The following is a 21,752-nucleotide window of genomic DNA, read 5'->3' as shown; positions in this document are numbered from 1 at the left end:
GTGGTGTATGGCAAAAAGTAAGTGGTGTACGTATCAGCTCCCTAAGTATTACTATTACTATTACTATTATTGATATTGATATGATATTATTGATTGCTTGTTATTAAGTTTCATTGTGTATTATTGATTTAGCAAGATGTGAAGTGATAAGTAATGTTATTTTTGATTATTTTTATTTAATTATGTTTCATGTAGTATCAAACAACATGTGATTTAACTAGATTTAAGAGCTTGTGAATTGTACGAAAACTCTATAGAATTGTATTCGAAAACGTTAGTGTTGACACCGATAGCTTGTATGATATAGTTACAATGACGATACCCTACAATATGTATAGTATTTGTATTGAAACGAAATTTTTTGGAAATTCAAAGATTGTAAACGCTGTCAATGAATACATTTTTAATTCAACGATCAAGTGTTTAAAGTCCTTATTAATAAAGTTCCATGTCGTTCTACTTCATTCCCAAACTTTTGCTTGAATGTTCGTTTAGGTTGGATACCGAAATTGTCACCCTAAAGGAAATAATGCAAAAGGGTGTAAGTATGTCATTAATTTCAAGCTGGTGAAATTGTCAACAATTGTTAGTCATGTATGTGAGTGTAGAGTATGCTTTTTTTATCATCAACTAACTAAACTGCTGTGTAATCAGAGAAAGTTAAAAAACGATAATGGAAAAGTCTTTCTTTAAAACATATCGAATAGCAATGCTCTCTAGCTTTTCATCTTCTCCGGTAATCTAATCCGATTAACACCCTTATTCCGATCAAACTTGCAATCCAGTTAACTGTAATCTAAATATGTATTCAATCCCCACCTCCCCTTTCACACCCCTTCCGACTAATCCCAATCGTCTCCCCAACCGATTCAAATACATAAACCTCTCCACAAAAAAACCTAATCAACAACAATCATATCAGCCGCCTTCAAACCCTTCGAATCAGGAAACCAACGAGACTGAAGATGGGGTATGGGTTCGTGTGGAAAGAAAGCGTAAATCATCGCCCAACAAGCAACAATTTCGAGATCTCATCCAAAAATACGGTAATCCAGGTTACAGATCCTGATCGTCTTTTTTCAATAAACCTGCAAATCATATTAATCGTTTTGCTACTTTCCCTAACTATATCCCTCTCCATCACCCGAAACAATCTAACCAAAACCCTCCTACATCCATTATGTTCTTCAATTTTCCTGACCATTGGAGATTCAATGACCTACTGCTATTTTTTAAGAGATATGGCGATGTAGCAGACCTTTACATTCCAATCACGAAAACTTTGAGGAATGGTAAAAGATACGGTTTTGTCCAGTATTCCAATATTCAGGATATCGATTTCCTTCTCAAACGTCTCAACTCTATCAATCTAAATGGCAATTGGCTAAGAGCATACCGAGCTCATGAACGAAAAGGTAATCTAGATGGTAGCAGGCGTCAAGAAAATACTCAGTCAAAAACCACTCATGTTAACCAACAAAAATACCCACATACGACCAAGCAATCTGCTGCCCTTAAAAATACCCAACCCAAACCCATTTATGTCCCTAAATCCTCTACTGTCATACCAACAACACCTAGTAACCCTACTAACGATCACAATCATACCGTTCACAATAACTGATAATGCTAAAAACGAACATATATTTCATAGCATTATTCCTCAAGAAAGACAAGCTTTTAGTTGCAATTGTCCTATTTACAAGTGATATTCGTTTAAATAATAAAAGGTGAAGATAAAAGACAGATTCGACGAATTGAAGACGCAAACGACCAAAAAGCTCAAAAGTACAAAATACAATCAATGAGGTTCCAATTATTGATAAGAAACGTCTCAAAATTACAAGAGTACAAGATTCAAAACGAAAAGTACAAGATATTAAATTGTACGCAAGGACGTTCGAAAATCCGGAACCGGGACCATAGTCAACTCTCAACGCTCGACGCAACGGACTAAAAATTACAAGTCAACTATGCATATGAATATAATATAATATATAATTAATTCTTAAAATTAATATATATATTATATTATATTTAAATAAACGTCGGCAGAAGAAAACAACCAAAAGTGGCTCTCCCCAGCTGGCCATGTGATCGCATGGCCTGGAAGGCATAAATCCATGCGATCGCATGAGCCCCTTTTCCAGATCACAGGCCTATAAAAATCTAGCTTTGGTGCACCATTTTTCCATCCATAATATCAATCTCTCTATCTATATACGTAGTATATATTTATATTTATATTTTAATTTTAATTTTAATTTTAATTCTAATAATAAGGGTATGTTAGCGAATGTTGTAAGGGTGTAAGTCGAAATTCTGTCCGTGTAACGCTACGCTATTTTTAATCATTGTAAGTTATGTTCAACCTTTTTAATTTAATGTCTCGTAGCTAAGTTATTATTATGCTTATTTAATCCGAAGTAATCATGATGTTGGGCTAAAAATATTAAAATTGGGTAATTGGGCTTTGTACCATAATTGGGGTTTGGACAAAAGAACGACACTTGTGGAAATTAGACTATGGGCTATTAATGGGCTTTATATTTGTTTAACTAAATGATAGTTTGTTAATATTAATATAAAGATTTACAATTGGACATCCCTATAAATAACCATATACACTCGATCGGACACGATGGGCGGGGTATTTATATGTACGAATAATCGTTCATTTAACCGGACACGGGAATGGATTAATAGCCACTAGAATTATTAAAACATGGGTGAAATTATGTACAAGGACACTTGACATAATTGATAACAAAGTATTAAAACCTTGGGTTACACTCAGTCGACATCCTGGTGTAATTATTAAACAAAGTATTAAAATCTTGTTACAGTTTAAGTCCCCAATTAGTTGGAATATTTAACTTCGGGTATAAGGATAATTTGACGAGGACACTCGCACTTTGTATTTATGACTGATGGACTGTTATGGACAAAAAACCAGACGGACATATTAAATAATCCAGGACAAAGGACAATTAACCCATGGGCATAAAACTAAAATCAACACGTCAAACATCATGATTACGGAAAGTTTAAATAAGCATAATTCTTTTATTTCATATTTAATTTCCTTTATTTTATATTTAATTGCACTTCTAATTATCGCACTTTTATTTATTGTTATTATATTTAATTGCAATTTTAATTATCGTACTTTTTAATTATCGCAAGTTTATTTTATCGCACTTTTATTTATCGAAATTTCATTATCGTTATTTACTTTACGCTTTAAATTAAGTCTTTTATTTATTTAATATTTTACATTTTGTTTTAACTGCGACTAAAGTTTTAAAATCGACAAACCGGTCATTAAACGGTAAAAACCCCCTTTAAAATAATAATATTACTTATATATATATTCGTATTTTTATAAATTAAACTAATATAGCGTTAAGCTTTGATTAAAAGATTTTCCCTGTGGAACGAACCGGACTTACTAAAAACTACACTACTGTACGATTAGGTACACTGCCTATAAGTGTTGTAGTAAGGTTTAAGTATATCCATTCTATAAATAAATAAATATCTTGTGTAAAATTGTATCGTATTTAATAGTATTTCCTGCTAAAATTTAAGCTATTTTATATACACCTCGCATAACATCAAGTATTTTTGGCGCCGCTGCCGGGGAACCATCTAGCTTAAAAGCCGGAAGCGCAACGCTAATATAAAAAAAAAAAAAAAATTTACGCTTTTGTAAAAATACGTTTTAATATATTCGAAAATATAAAAAGAAAACAAAAATATAAATATTTTTAAGAGTTTGTTAAATATTTAAGTTCTATAAAAGTTTATTTATCTTTATTTTATAAAAATATAAGTTTTATTTAATTTATATAAATATATTACATAAATATATAAAACAGAAAATTCAACACAGCAAAAAAAAAATAAAAACACTCGAGTCCGGTACTGTAGCAGCCCACTCTGTGGCCCGAAACCCTAGCCCATACGATCGCATGGCTGGATAACTTAGGACTCATGCGATCTCATGAGCCCGTCTGACACGCCACAGTTGACTGAGTACTGCATTAATTACGGTTTATAATTATTATTATTATAATTAAACCCTAATTAGGTTAGATTAGTTAAATATTTAATTTAGTTATTTATTTAATTTATATTTTTAAGTTTAATTAGTTTTATAAAATATAAAATTAATAGTTTTATAAAATAAATAATATAAAAATAATATTTTTATAAAAATTGTACTTTTTACAACTTTTAGTATATTTTTATATTTTATCCCTTTTTAATTGTTTTAGCGTAACTTTTGTAATTTTTGCTCGTATTTATTTTTAATTCATAGTTTTTGCCATAGTTATTTTTATTTCTAGATTTTTAGGCTTTGCCGTAAAATCCCTTAAGTGCTTTTTCTTTAGACTAAGATTTAAGTGCTTTAGAATTCTGCGATGTTTTTTTTTAAGTTTTAATACCTTTTTGAGATATTGCCATTTGGGATATAGTTTTTCCTGTAAGCTTTAATATTTTTAGACCCTTTTACCTATGTATCAATTATCATTCCAATTAGTAATCTCAATTTGCGATTATAATTTTAAGTTAGTGATAGTAATAAGGTTGGGTTAGTCGAGTTTTTTTTTTAAGTTTTATAGTCATTTTTTTTTCTTTCTTATTTTTCGACGCCTTTTATTTTTCGATCTTTTCTTTTTCGACCTTTTTCAACGCGCTCTTTTTCTTTCTTATTTCTCGTCATTCTAGTTTTTAGGACTTAAAATTTTTTCTACTTCTTATCTATACTTCTTAAAATTACGAAAATTTATTTTAAGTGGTTAAATTGATAGACATCAAAATTTTCTGGTTCGTAGTAATAGTTGGATTTGTACGTGGACCGGGTTATTGGAGCCAAACAGTCCTCAATTATATTGAGACCAAACGAATCCTGCCCCTCTGCTGCATCTTTTGGCTATTCGAAACGTGGGCAAAATCAGAAAAGTCTATTAATTGGATAACTTATATAATTTTTTCTTTTATAACTAATAGGATATTCAGTGAATGCACCGAGTAAAACGTTCACCACCTTTTGTACGTTCACCACCTGTAACCAGATCAAGACATCTAGCCAATATTGTCGCCGTTGATTTTTCTTTAGAATCGTCATCTAGTCAACCAAGTACTCCAATTCAAATTTCCGATAATCCATTTTTGAACCCGACCTCACAAATGATAATCTGGAGAATCTTCAGGGATAATTCAGAGATCCTGAACCACTAATCTTTCCTCCGGAACCACCAATCATTCAAACGGATATTGTCGAGGAACCAACCATTAAATTAGAATCCTATAGTGATTCAGATTCAACAAATTCAATCATGGAGAATCTGGAATCTCTAAGTATGGAAGACCCAATGAGAGCTAAACGCACTGGCCAAGGTCACGCAATTACTCAACCAGACATAAATGCGCCAGATTATGAAATCAAAGGACAAATCCTACACATGGTAACTAACCAATGCCAATTTAGTGGTGCGCCGAAGGAAGATCCAAATGAACATCTTCGTACCTTTAATAGGATCTGTACTCTATTTAAAATCAGAGAAGTAGAGGATGAACATATATATCTCATGTTATTTCCCTGGACTTTAAAGGGAGAAGCCAAAGATTGGTTAGAATCGTTACCTGAAGGGGCGATTGATACATGGGACGTTTTAGTTGAAAAATTTCTTAAACAATTCTTTTCGGCATCTAAAGCCGTGAGACTTCAAGGAGAAATTGTTACGTTCACGCAAAAGCCAAATGAAACTCTATATGAAGCATGGACAAGATTTGGAAAGTTATTAAGAGGATGTCCGCAACATGGTTTAGACACCTGTCAAATAGTACAAATATTCTACCAAGGATACGACATCACTACAAGGAAAGACATAGATATATCAGCTGGTGGTTCTATTATGAAGAAAACCGAAACTGATGCTTACAAAATTATTGATAACACTGCTTCCCACTCACATGAGTGGCACCAAGAAAAAGATATCGTTAGATCATCTAAAGCAGCTAGAGCCGATTCTAGCCATGACTTAGATTCCATTTCTGCAAAGATAGATGCTGTCGAGAGACGAATGGAAAAGATGACTAAAGATATCCACTCAATACGAATTAGTTGTGAGCAGTGTGGAGGACCACATTTGATAAAAGATTGTCTTAGTATTGAATTAACAATGGAACAAATAGAGAATATTTCATACATAAACCAAAGGCCTGGAAATAATTATCAGAATAATTATCAACCACCAAGACCGATTTACAATCAAAATCAGAATTATAACCGAAATATTCCATACAACAACCAACAAGGTCCTAACAATCAACAAGTATCCAATAATACTTACAATCAGCAAAGACCTAATTTTCAAAACAAACCACCACAAACCGATGATAAAAAGTCAAATTTAGAAGATATGATGACGAAGCTAGTTGAAACTCAAACGCAGTTTTTCACATCTCAAAAACAAACTAATGAACAAAATGCTCAAGCATTTAGAAATCAACAAGCTTCTATTCAAAATTTGGAACAAGAAGTAAGTAACCTGGCAAGGTTAATAGGTGAAAGAAAACCGGGAAGTTTACCTAGTGATACAAATGCTAACCCCCGGAATGAAACAGCTAAAGCCATTACCACAAGAAGTGGGACAACACTTAAACCACCTGAAATACCTGTAACTTCTGATTAAGCTATTCCTACTCCACAAGAACCACAACCTGAACAAGATAAGGAAAAAGAACCGATAGTTGAAAAGGTTAATGAAGATAACACAGCTAAGGATAAACCTTATGTTAAACCATACCAACCACCACTTCCTTACCCAAGTAAAATGAAAAAAGAGAAACTTGAAGCCGAGCAATTCAAATTCTTGGATATGTTTAAACAGATAAATGTAAATCTTCCTTTCATTGATGTGATTTCAGGAATGCCTAGATATGCTAAATTTCTTAAAGATCTAATCTCGAATAGAAAGAAAATGGAAGAACTCTCGGCTGTTACTATGAATGCTAATTGTTCAGCAGTGCTGTTGAATAAGATACCAGAAAAGCTATCTGATCCAGGAAGTTTCACAATTTCATGTTTTCTGGGTAGTCTTAGTTCAATAGAAGCATTGGCAGACTTATGTGCTAGTATAAATTTAATGCCGTATTCACTATACGCTAAACTAGACCTTGGAGAATTGAAACCAACAAGAATAAGCATACAACTAGCCGATCGATCAATAAAATATCCTAGAGGGATAATGGAGAACATGCTAGTTAAAGTTGGTACTTTAGTATTTCCAGTAGATTTTGTTGTTCTGGACATGGAAGAAGATTCTCAAGTTCCTCTCATATTAGGAAGACCATTCTTAACGGCTAAAGCAATGATAGACGTGTTTGGTAAGAAACTGACCCTAAGTATAGAGGACGAGAGTGTTACCTTTTCAGTTGATAGAGCAATGCAACAACCGCAATCTGCAGATGATACATGTTATTATATTCAAACTATATATTCACATGCGGAATTATTAGAAGAATTTTCAGAATTACAAGGAACAGGAGAATGTTCTTTAGGAGAAGGAACTGAACAAATTGATGAAGCTGAAATGTTAGCTACACTTATAGCTAATGGATATGAACCAACAACAGAAGAAATTCAAATGCTAAAAGAAGAAGACAGATATCGATATAAATCATCGATAGAAGAACCTCCGAAATTAGAGTTAAAGCCACTTCCAAACCATTTGGAATACGCTTATTTACATGGTGAATCTGAATTATCTGTAATAATATCGTCTTCTCTTACTGAAAATGAGAAATCACAACTCATTTCTGTGTTGAAAGCTCATAAACCAGCCATTGCATGGAAGATTCATGATATTAAAGGAATAAGTCCTTCGTATTGCACACATAAAATCCTTATGGAAGAAGGTCATAAAACGTATGTGCAACGCCAACGAAGACTAAATCCGAATATGCAAGATGTAGTTAAAAAAGAAATTATTAAACTGCTAGATGCAGGTTTAATTTATCCAATCTCTGATAGTCCATGGGTAAGCCCAGTTCAATGCGTGCCTAAGAAGGGTGGCATGACTGTCATTACAAATGAAAAAAATGAGCTTATTCCTACAAGGACTGTAACAGGATGGCGTGTATGTATTGATTATAGAAAATTAAATGACGCCACCAGAAAAGATCACTTTCCCTTACCTTTCATTGATCAAATGTTGGAAAGATTAGCCGGAAATAGTTATTATTGTTTTCTTGATGGATTTTCCGGATATTTTCAAATTCCAATAGCACCCGAAGATCAAGAGAAAACCACGTTCACGTGCCCTTATGGTACTTTTGCTTACAAACGCATGCCATTTGGACTTTGCAATGCCCCTGCAACCTTTCAAAGGTGCATGATGGCGATTTTTCACGACATGATAGAAGAATGCATGGAAGTTTTCATGGATGACTTTTCAGTCTTCGGTGATACATTTGAATCATGTCTAGTTAATCTGGAACGAATGCTTATTAGATGCGAACAATCAAATCTAGTACTTAATTGGGAGAAATGCCATTTCATAGTTAAAGAAGGCATCGTTCTTGGACATAAAATTTCAAAAGAAGGAATTGAAGTGGATAGAGCTAAAGTAGATGTAATTGCTAAACTTCCACATCCCACCAATGTTAGAGGAGTTAGGAGTTTTCTAGGGCATGCCGGTTTTTACCGACGTTTCATAAAAGATTTTTCTAAAATTGACACTTCTATGAATAAACTCTTAGACAAGGATGCTCCATTCATCTTTTCAGATGAATGTATCAAATCTTTTAATATTCTTAAAGAGAAACTCACTAATGCGCCGATCATGATAACACCAAATTGGAATCTACCGTTTGAACTAATGTGCGATGCAAGTGATTTTGCAATGGGAGCCGTTTTAGGACAAAGGATTGAAAAACGATTTCAACCTATATATTATGCTAGTAAGACGTTACAAGGAACACAAACAAATTATACAACTACTGAAAAAGAACTCCTTGCTATTGTCTTTGCTTTTGACAAATTTCGTTCATATCTCGTTCTAGCAAAAACGGTGGTCTATACCGACCATTTTGCTCTTAGATACCTATTTTTGAAACAAGATGCTAAACCAAGATTAATCCGTTGGATCTTACTCTTACAAGAATTCGATATTGAAATCCGAGATAAAAGAGGAGCAGAAAATCTCGCCGCTGATCATCTTTCTCGTCTTGAAAATCCCGAATTAGAAGTTCTAAATGAATCGGCCATACAAGACAACTTTCCTGATGAATATCTATTGAAGATAGAATATAATGAAATACCATGGTTTGCAGACTATGCAAACTACTTAGTATGTGGATTCCTTGAAAAAGGATTATCGTACCAAAAACGAAAGAAATTCTTCAGTGATATAAAACACTATTTTTGGGAAGAACCACATCTGTTTAAAAGTTGTCCCGATGGAATAATACGCCGATGTGTATTCGGAGATGAAGCTAGTAAAATTTTAAACCATTGTCACACAGGACCAACAGGAGGGCACTATGGGCCTCAACTAACATCAAGAAAAGTTTATGATGCTGGATTCTATTGGCCTACAATTTACAAAGACGCACACCTTCTTTGCAAATCCTGTGATGCTTGTCAAAGGGCCGGAAAAATAAGTCAACGTGATGAAATGCCACAAAATGTCATTCAAGTATGTGAAGTATTTGACATTTGGGGTATTGACTTTATGGGTCCATTTCCAAAATCTCATAATAATCTCTATATTCTCGTAGCCATTGATTATGTATCTAAATGGGCGGAAGCACAAGCTCTCCCAACTAACGATGCACGAGTTGTAGTCAACTTTTTAAAATGTCTTTTTGCAAGGTTTGGAACACCGAAAGCTTTAATAAGTGATCGGGGTACTCATTTCTGTAATAATCAACTTGAAAAAGTTCTTAAAAGATATGGAGTAACTCATAAAATCTCCACCGCATATCATCCACAAACAAGTGGACAAGTTGAAAATACCAACCGAGATTTAAAACGTATTCTAGAGAAAACCGTAGGATCAAATCCAAAGGAATGGTCCATTAAATTGGAGGATGCACTCTGGGCTTTTAGAACAGCCTACAAAACTCCAATTGGAACCACACCTTTTAAACTCGTCTACGGAAAAGCATGTCATCTTCCAGTAGAAATTGAACACAAAGCATTTTGGGCTTTGAAGACATGTAATCTTGATTTACATGAAGCTGGACGTCTACGATTAAGTCAACTAAACGAATTAGGAGAATTAAGACATGAAGCATACGAAAATTCGTTAATCTATAAAGAAAGAACGAAGAAATGGCATGATAAAAGAATCAGAAGTTCAAAAGAATTTAAAGAAGGCGACAGAGTTCTTCTTTTCAATTCACGATTCAAGCTATTTCCTGGAAAATTGAAATCAAGATGGTCTGGACCATTCATAATCAAAAGAGTTTTCCCATACGGAACGATAGAATTAATAAATTCAAATGGAATTGAATTTAAAGTTAATGGTCACAGAGTTAAACATTACATAGATAGTCCGATGGAAGTCGACAACAAAGTTAATCACAATTTCGATACCACAGCTAACTAAGTGTGAGGAGAATCAAGTCTTTTAAGGATTTTATGTATTTCTGTTAGAGTTAGATTGTCTGTTTTCGTGTAGTTCTCGAAAATGGAACCCGAATGGTCTTTCCCTAGCAGACCCTAAAGAACTAGTCTTCTCCCTCCATTCTGAATTTTTATTTTTTTTAGGAAATGAAGACTGCCTGTGAACTAAACCATGGTCTAATGCTACACGCTTTGATCACTAAACGTAATAATGACACACTTCCGAGTGAAATAGTATCAGTAATCAGAGAAAGATTGGACGGAGTAAGAAAAGAATCCAGATGCGAAGATAATAAGTTACAATTTGGTAAAGGAAAATCAAAATCCGCAGCGAAAAGAAGAGCACGACACCTTGAAAGATGTCACAAATGCGGAAAATGGTCACATGGAGATAAATGTTCAAATAATCAAACCTATTCAAATACCGAATTTGTTACATTATGCAGAGACGGACCGTTCATATGTTTAGAAGAAAAAACACTGAATGCTCGAGGTTACGCCTATGTAGCTATGGAAAACCAATTAAACCGACTATCTTATGAATGGGATAGATCATATAACTAAGAATACTATCTCACAGGTAAGTCTGTACAGTTTTTATTTTTTTATTTTTATTTTTAACCTTTTGATAATAAACGCTAATTTGTTCGCTATAAAGTATTAAATTGGTATTGAATAAAATTAGGTTTGGCGACCGAAATTATTGATATCATACAAAAATTTATTACATCACTGCGAAATTTAACGTTTATTCTTAAGGTATAAATATCTTTAATCAATCAACCCAAAATATTTCAAAAATTCGTCATGAGTTAAATTAGGTCATGGAACCGAAATTACTTTACCGAAAAGAGGGGCACATATTTTTGATAATATTTGATTGATTAAAGTGGGATAAAAGCCAAAAAGATTTTTAATTTTATTTTTTTACCATGTTTTTAAAATTAATATATAAATATTAAATTAATATTTTGAACTTTGTAAAATCAATATATTTAAAATTGTAAATATTTGAAAAATTAATCTTTTTAATATAATTTTGTATGTATAAAAACAAAAATATAATATAAGTTTAGTGTGAATTTATAATATGAATTTTTATTTAAGTTTGGTGTGAATTTTTAATTTTATGCATATTTTTAATTTAAGTTTGGTTTGAATTTAAAAACAAAAATTTACTTTATTTCGCTAAGTTAAAAATATGATTTTTAAAATTCGTCGTGAGTTGAAGACTAGGTCGTTGAACCGAAATTGCTTTACTCGAGGGAGGGACGAGAACTTTTATTATCATTATTTTTAATCTTATTGAATTAAAGTATGCCAAAAACATTAAAAAATCCAAAAATCTTTACTTTTAAAACCGCGCTTTGATTTGACAAATTTTAAAAATTTTGTCGAGGGACAGACTTGGACATCGATCCAAAACGCCCTCATCCTAAAAAGAAACAAATTTCTAAAATTTTATTAATTTTATGTTTTATAAAGTATAAGGTTTTATTTATTAAAAAAAAAAAGGCAAAACACTGTAGCCGGCACCCCATGCGATCGCATGGGGTTTGCACTTGGAACCCATGCGATCGCATGGGGACCAAATGCAGGTCAGACTCAAAACTCCCAGCGGGTCTGTCTTCTCCACACAACACACACACAAACACGAACCAACCCCAAAATTACCTCTAAAATTCGCAATTTTCCACCGTAATTCGTTATTTTTCTTGCTCTAATCATGCCTAGATTCTCATTCTTCAGCAAAATGGTAAAAATTACACTCCTAAACTCATAAATTTGCTAGTTTTTGTGATAAATTCCAATTTTTTACCTAATGCAATTTTGTTAATTTCTAGTGTAATTAGTGTTAAATTGTTAGTATTTTATGCATGTATAACCTAGATTGATGCTATTTAACATGATTTGAAGCCAAAAACTTCAAAATTTTTAGAAATCTAGGGTTTGTGTTCTTGAGCAATTTGGGGCTTTTTGATATAAACAGGTTATGGCCAATTTTTGTCATGAATTATTGCTAAATTGAGTAGTGTAACATGTTTAGATAGTTAAATGATCCAAACATTGATCCTAAACATGATTTTTGGAGATTAAAGTGGACTTTTTAAGTCCAAAATTCATGAACTTGATTAATTTGATATATTTGCCATTTGAGACTTGTTTAATTATTAGTAATGAATATTTTGACATGTTATTTGAGTTAAAAGCTTATGAACTTTGTATACATTCTCATATTTGCTTATTTGAAAAGTGTAGAATTGTGAAAAATTGTAAAAATGTGTATAAGTTTAATTTTGATTTAACATGTTATAGTGATTGTTTTAAGTTGTTATTTTGCTAACACTAATGCATATTTAGATGCACAAATTTTGTGTTTAATGTGTTTTGCAGAAAGCCGATACTGGAGGTTCAGGAGCATCATCATCTAGACGACCAGCACCAGAACCAGAACTAGAACTAGAAATGCAACACGAACAAGAACCACAACAGGAACAATAACAACAGCCTGATCAGCACGTACCTTATTATGATCCGGTACAGTTTGCTGATGAATTCATAGTATTCCCAATGAGGCCGCCAGTAGAATTCCCAACGATTCCTGAGCACACTCTGCATCCTAATCTGAGATTTGATAGGAGATGGAGAGATTACGAGACATATCAAAGGAACAAATTCAAATTGGTAACAAAAAATGTAGAGGTGCCAAGGGTAATCGATTGGGCCCCTTTAGAAATGGTCCATCTAGCTGACCGTGTTAGACAGCTTTTAGTTCAAAGGTATGGCAGTTCTTCTTTTACAGATTGGGAACGTCTTTTCACCATTCGTAGACCTGTATATAAGGAATGGTGTGTTGAGTTGATGAGTACTGTATCACTTGATACAAATATAGTTAGAATAGATGATAGAAGATTTCTTAGGTTTATCCTTGGCGGTAGGATGTACAGAATGTCCATGCTGGACATGGCCAGGGCCTTACAGATATATACTCCTGGTGAGTTGCTATTACCCGATTGTACAAATTTGATTTATTATGGTGAAAGGGTAGATAGTAACTTTGACGCTGACGCCATTTGGAGGCGTATGTCACATTTTGATGTTTTTACACGAGCAGGAGGACACTCCTATACACATATTGACAGAGCCGAGCTTCGTATTATTCATAGATTTTTGGCTAACTCGATTACACAGAGAGGTCATAATAAAGAAAAAATTACCTTACATGATTTATTCTACCTAAAGTGTATTCGGGATCCTAGAAGCTTTGTCAATATCCCTTACTGTGTTGCTTTTTATTTATCTAAAATGGTAGAGGGAATGCAGGACGGGAGTATAATAGGAGGAGGTATTTTTGTTACTCTTATTGGAGAGTATTTAGGTGTTGATAGGAACCAAGGGGGTCCATTACAGCTTTGTAGAGAACAGGTTGAGCCCTTAGGATTGAAAGTTTATGTGGGTGCTAAGGTATTGAAAAGTAGACGTAACCAGGCAGTACCCTATGAGGGATCTCATCCTCAGGTAGAGAGAGGCTCAGACGAGGAAATGGAGGAGGCGGAAGACATTAGGGATGTCTTTCGAGATGCTATTCTTGACGTCCACGTTCGTATAGATGAGGAAGCAATGACGAACGTGGCCAGACATAGTATGTATGAGCAGTGGAACTCCGAGCGAGTATACGAGGATTATAGGTGACGCCAACACGATAGCTGGTTAGTTCATCAGTACCAAATCATGAGCCAGCTATCATATCAGGTAGCAAATAATTACGTACCTACTCGACCTGCTCATTTTCCGCCACACAGCCCCGATATTCGACCACCCTTTAACTGGTATGACTATAATCAAGCCTATCAGAACACCTATAACCAACAATGGAACCCACCTGACGAGATGAACTGGAACCCATATCCAGACTGATTTAGTTCCATTTGGTTATTTATATGATTTATATGTTTTTATCTTTTTACTTATTCATGTTTAAACTTATGTTATTGAATATACTTATGTAATCTTTATCATTTTTATTATTATTGTGTACTAATATTTCACATTTAGGATTTGAAAGTGGGATATTAAGTCCCATTTCAAATTGCCATGCATGTTTATATTTGTATGTATGTATATGGTAAATTGTACAAAACAGGGTAAAACAGCGCATTTTCAAAGACTGGCATTAAGTTAAGCAAAAGCTACTAATTTTGACGACAAGATAAATGTGATGTAACAACAGACGGAATGGACAAATGATATGTACCATTTATCATTCAGCAAACAAACGCCAATATGTTTGGAAACTTTGGTAAAATTTAATCATTTCTACGCTAATCACCCTCAATAATTTAAATTGTTACTGATTTCTTGCAAATGAGGGCATTGCAAGATCTTAAGTGTGGGAAGAGGTTAAATTCTTTCGGATTTTTTAAATTTTTTTACTTTAAACACTTGGTTACCATTAGAAATACTAGTAAAGTAGTAGTTGTATTAGAATCTAGTGCTCTCTGATAATAAAGAACAGCCCTAGTCTTATATACTGACTACCCAATTCTAGTAAAATTTTTCAAAATTTTCAATTAAATGAACTCAAAATCATGTTTATACATATTTATGAACGATAAAACTAGGTGTTAACACCGAAATTATTGTTACCTCGGAAAGGACATAAATTGAGAAACAAACCAAAATGTTAAAATTCATTTAAAATGGAATAGAGGACAATAAAAAGGAAAATAAAAGGCAAGTGTGGGAAATTTTCACCGAGTTATTCAAAATACATATCACATATTTTTGTACAAATAATTGAAAATACTTTTGTTTTGGACGATAATTAACTGTTTTACCTGATGAAAGAAAAGAAGAGATGGATCTACACGATGAATCAATTCCATCGTTAAAAGGAAGTAAAGTCTTTCGAAAAAGACACGCGCTTCTTGATTTAGGTCATGAAGTTGTCGTCCAGACCAGCTGTAGGTTGATGAAAAATCTAGAAAAGTCATCTCTAAAATCAGTAGGAAATTCACGGACCTCGGCATAAAACAGGGTCGCCAAGTGGTCAGATTTATCCTAACCATGAGAAGGATTTATCTCGTACAATGGGGGGCACCGTGCAAATTAGCTTGATAAGACTAATAAATCAGATCCCCAGAAAGGATAATCTCCTTAAAAGATCAAAAATCAGCTTTTAAGCCTGGTATTACTTAATCCTAGAGATTGACCTTAAAGATTGAGAATTCAAACTCATGGAATTCAATGATATCTAAACTCGAGCTTGAACGAGAAAATATTTTGATCAAATTATAAACCGATTTGTTTTCTGAAAACCCATTTTCAATGCGTTCATTACCATTGAACGTAAAATCCTAGGAATTCACCTGGAATTCATTAGGTCATCTGAACCAAATCGGGTGTCAACCGTAAGAACGGTGGTTGCATAGCATGGTCGAAGACAGGACCTTGTGCCAGACCGAAAAATCATAAGGGTGAGCTTTACTATTGCTCCTACAAAGGATAGTAATTGCGCCCGATACGTTATAGACCATAATTAAAAGCATGTCAGGGGACATTGCCTTAACAGTTGCTTGTTCAACGCTTTCCTTTATAACCGGACGGTAGTTTACCGAAAGGTAATATACGGAGCAAGTATACTGGATGTGTTGCTTTCCTAATACAAGGTTAGCAAGTGGGTGACACAAAACCACAAGTTTTGAGCTAAAATTTTCAAATCTGAAACCCACCAAGCCCACAAAAATATTTTGCAAACACCGGTGAAGGGTTATTCCGGAAAACTTATCTAGGGTAAAAACTAGATTTAATTTTCAAAAGATTAAATGTTTTCATAAAGATTCAATTTCCTTAATGGATCTAAATTTTATAGTCATGTGGGACTGTAAACCACATCGTTACTACCATTGCTTATACCGCCGTAAAGAAATTACTGATGTACAAAGTGTGAAGAATAAAGAAGTGATTCTAGTATTTCAAGACTATATTGCTTGAGGACAAGCAACGCTCAAGTGTGGGAATATTTGATAATGCTAAAAACGAACATATATTTCATAGCATTATTCCTCAAGAAAGACAAGCTTTTAGTTGCAATTGTCCTATTTACAAGTGATATTCGTTTAAATAATAAAAGGTGAAGACAAACGACAGATTCGACGAATTGAAGACGCAAACAACCAAAAAGCTCAAAAGTACAAAATACAATCAATGAGGTTCCAATTATTGATAAGAAACGTCTCAAAATTACAAGAGTACAAGATTCAAAACGAAAAGTACAAGATATTAAATTGTACGCAAGGACGTTCGAAAATCCGGAACCGGGACCAGAGTCAACTCTCAACGCTCGACGCAACGGACTAAAAATTACAAGTCAACTATGCATGTGAATATAATATAATATATAATTAATTCTTAAAATTAATATATATATTATATTATATTTAAATAAATGTCGGCAGAAGAAAACAACCAAAAGTGGCTCTCCCCAGCTGGCCATGCGATCGCATGGCCTGGAAGGCATAAATCCATGCGATCGCATGAGCCCCTTTTCCAGATCACAGGCCTATAAAAATCTAGCTTTGGTGCACCATTTTTCCATCCATAATATCAATCTCTCTATCTATATACGTAGTATATATTTATATTTATATTTTAATTTTAATTTTAATTTTAATTCTAATAATAAGGGTATGTTAGCGAATGTTGTAAGGGTGTAAGTCGAAATTCTGTCCGTGTAACGCTACGCTATTTTTAATCATTGTAAGCTATGTTCAACCTTTTTAATTTAATGTCTCGTAGCTAAGTTATTATTATGCTTATTTAATCCGAAGTAATCATGATGTTGGGCTAAAAATATTAAAATTGGGTAATTGGACTTTGTACCATAATTGGGGTTTGGACAAAAGAACGACACTTGTGGAAATTAGACTATGGGCTATTAATGGGCTTTATATTTGTTTAACTAAATGATAGTTTGTTAATGTTAATATAAAGATTTACAATTGGACATCCCTATAAATAACCATATACACTCGATCGGACACGATGGGCGGGGTATTTATATGTACGAATAATCGTTCATTTAACCGGACACGGGAATAGATTAATAGCCACTAGAATTATTAAAACATGGGTGAAATTATGTACAAGGACACTTGGCATAATTGATAACAAAGTATTAAAACCTTGGGTTACACTCAGTCGACATCCTGGTGTAATTATTAAACAAAGTATTAAAATCTTGTTACAGTTTAAGTCCCCAATTAGTTAGAATATTTAAACTTCGGGTATAAGGATAATTTGACGAGGACACTCGCACTTTATATTTATGACTGATGGACTGTTATGGACAAAAAACCAGACGGACATATTAAATAATCCAGGACAAAGGACAATTAACCCATGGGCATAAAACTAAAATCAACACGTCAAACATCATGATTACGGAAAGTTTAAATAAGCATAATTCTTTTATTTCATATTTAATTTCCTTTATTTTATATTTAATTGCACTTCTAATTATCGCACTTTTATTTATTGTTATTATATTTAATTGCAATTTTAATTATCGTACTTTTTAATTATCGCAAGTTTATTTTATCTCACTTTTATTTATCGAAATTTCATTATCGTTATTTACTTTACGCTTTAAATTAAGTCTTTTATTTATTTAATATTTTACATTTTGTTTTAACTGCGACTAAAGTTTTAAAATCGACAAACCGGTCATTAAACGGTAAAAATCCCCCTTTAAAATAATAATATTACTTATATATATATATTCGTATTTTTATAAATTAAACTAATATAGCGTTTGTGATGACCCGTCCTAATCCATCCGGACGAAGTCCATATCGATTATAAACGATTCACAACAGTTGCTTACATCGCGAGGTACTTGACCTCTATATGATACATTTTACAAACATTGCATTCGTTTTTGAAAAGACAATCTTTCAATACATCGAAAGTTGACGGCATGCATACCATTTCATTATATATCTAACTATAATTGACTTAATATTAATCTTGATGAACTCAACGACTCGAATGCAACATCTTTTGAAATATGTCATGAATGACTCCAAATGATATCCCTAAAATGAGAAAATGCACAGCGGAAGATTTCTTTCGTACCTGAGAATAAACATGCTTTCAAGTGTCAACCAAAAGGTTGGTGAGTTCATTAGTTTAACATAAATAATCATTTCATAATTTTAATAGACCACAAGATTTCAATTTCCATTTCTCATAAACATACGTCCCATGCATAGAGACAAAAATATCATTCATATGGATTGAACACCTGGTAACCGACATTCACAATATGCATATAAGAATATCCCCATCATTTCCGGGATCCTCCTTCGGACATGATATAAATTTCGAAGTACTAAAGCATCCGGTACTTTAGATGGGGCTTGTTGGGCCGGATAGATCTATCTTTAGAGTTCGCGTCAATTAGGGTGTCTGTTCCCTAATTCTTAGATTACCAGACTAAATAAAAAGGGGCATATTCGATTAGATAATCCAACCATAGAATGTAGTTTCATTTACTCGTGTCTATTTCGTAAAACAGTTATAAAAGCAGCGCATGTATTCTCAGCCCAAAAATATAAAGGGTAAAAAGGCAAATGAAACTCACCTAATGTATTTTGTAGTAAAAATACATATGAAGACATTTAATGACTGAACAATGCAGGGTTGGCCTCGGATTCATGAACCTATATCATTTATATGTATATTAACATACACATTTGTAATTGAACAAATTTATATGGATTATTATTAGTGATATAATTGTTTTATGCTACATTAATTCATAAAATAATTTCTTATTAATGTAGTTTAATAATTTATGTATGAAAATAGGAACTTACTTTAAGTTCTTTATAATAAAAATATATATAGTTTATTTAATAATATGTTATTGATAGAATATAGTAATATGTAATATTAATATAATTGTAATGCATTTTTATATAAACAAACAAAATATAACAATTTGTAATAATACTAATAAAAATGATAATAATAATGTTAGTAATATTAGTAATAATAATAATGATCTTAATGCTAATTTCTAAAAATGATAATTTCATTGAAGATAATAACTTTACTAATAATGTTAAATTTTAGTAAAAATTATAATTTTAATAAAAAATATGATAACTTTGATAATTGTAGTTAAAATGATACTTTTAATAGAAATGAAATGATAATAATAATAATAATAATAATAATAATAATAATAATAATAATAATAATAATAATAATAATAATAATAATAATAATAATAATAATAATAATAATAAAAATAATAAAAATGCTACCTTCAAAGCTTTCCTAAAAAAAAAAAATGCCTCAGACAGAGCTCGAACCCTTGACCTCTCGTTCCTTACTCATACCCTTAAACCATCTCTCTGACTATTAGTTTTTGATTAAACTTGTATTCTTTATCTATTTAACTTCAACTTTTTCTGTTTCCTCTTCTTAACAACATCATTAACATAAATTTATATCATCATCATGATTAGAACATAAATCCAATTACCACCATAAAATCATGATCTTAATATCATCTTATCATCTTTTTATCATCTTCAAAACATCATCAACATCTTTATTTTATTGAACCATAGTTATGATCACACCACTACCCCACTTCACCATTCACGACCCATATAGAGAATTAAAAAAAAAAACATTCGGGTCCACCACACATTTTCATATTCACGTCCCATTTCTTGTAACAACATGCGTGGCCCCAAAAATGTATTCCTATATGGTCCGAGAAAAAATATAACTTTCCAGCTAGTAACCGACAGATTTCTTTTATTTTTATGTAAGTGGAGTAGTTATTCTGTCATGCACTAATATGGGACCTCTCCAAATTTTAAGTCCTACGGTCCACCAATCAAAAAGAAATTTCGGCCTAAAGTATATGAATGTTCACAGCTAAATTCCAAACCCAATGAAAGCAATTTAATTAACAAAGCCCGATAGATCTATTGCAATATTAAATTGTTCGATGGGGTCCTTGATACAAGTTGATAGTTTGAATTGTGCAATTGAGTGTCGCTGAGGGAAAAAAATTTATTAAACGTCCCATAAAGAGAAACTTGGTCGGCCACTCTTTTCTCTCTTTATCCTAACTATTTTAACCTCAAAACAATAGTACACGTTCCTGCTATTCTCTATTTTCTTGAACCTTATCTACTATATTTTCTCCTAATATGGTTGAAACCAGGGTGATGGTCCGTTAATGATAATAGTTGGATAATGAAGTTTGAGAGAGGTGAAGGTGTTTGATCGATTAACGAAACAGTAAGTAATGATGGGTTTGTAACTGCATATGAATCATACATGAGTCTTGTGGGTTGGTTATTTGGTGAAAGGTGGTGAAAGGTGTCTCGTTTGGTGTGGCGTGAAGGTGGTTTGAGCAAGATCAAGTGATGGGGTTTTGATGAATATTAGAAAACAGATAGAATAGATTTTTTTTGGGTTTTGGATTATTAGTCGTATAGGAAGTAATATTATTCGACGATAGTAGTGATTGGGTCCTTGGTCTTGCATTTAAAATAGAAAAGAAATAATCATGTGAGTGGTGATATATTCCTAACAGAAATGTGATGATAAATGGTGTACCTTGAGTTGGCTCTTAGATTTTTGGTGATGGATTTCGTACATGTATTGGAGTAAGAAATGAATATGGTTGCAAAGGATCGATGGTTGTTTATGGTGGTCTCAGTGGTGTTGAAGAGAGTTGATATCCAAAGGTGATGACGAGTGTCGACTAGCAAAAGAAAGTAGAAGAGAATTGGTGTATTCAATTGTTGCAGAGAAGTTAAAAGTGCTCTCTTATATGATATAGTGTATGTATATATTTATGTCTACATATATGAACTTGATTATATAAAAGAAAAGTAGAGAAATAGTAGTTTGGTTTAGGATATTTGCAATTGTTATTGAGGATGGAAGTCGACGAATTGGTTATCAATGTGTGACTGATAGTTTGACCTATAGCAAGAATCTTTGATGGGTCTACTTAATACTCAGACAAAAACAAAGAATAGGAAAAGAAAATATAAAAAAAATATAAAATAAAAGC

The sequence above is a fragment of the Rutidosis leptorrhynchoides genome, chromosome 5 (assembly GCF_046630445.1).
Source record: "Rutidosis leptorrhynchoides isolate AG116_Rl617_1_P2 chromosome 5, CSIRO_AGI_Rlap_v1, whole genome shotgun sequence".
NCBI classification, from domain to species: domain Eukaryota; kingdom Viridiplantae; phylum Streptophyta; class Magnoliopsida; order Asterales; family Asteraceae; genus Rutidosis; species Rutidosis leptorrhynchoides.
The sequence above is the reverse complement of the archived record's forward strand: the minus strand, read 5'-3'. Positions refer to the sequence as shown.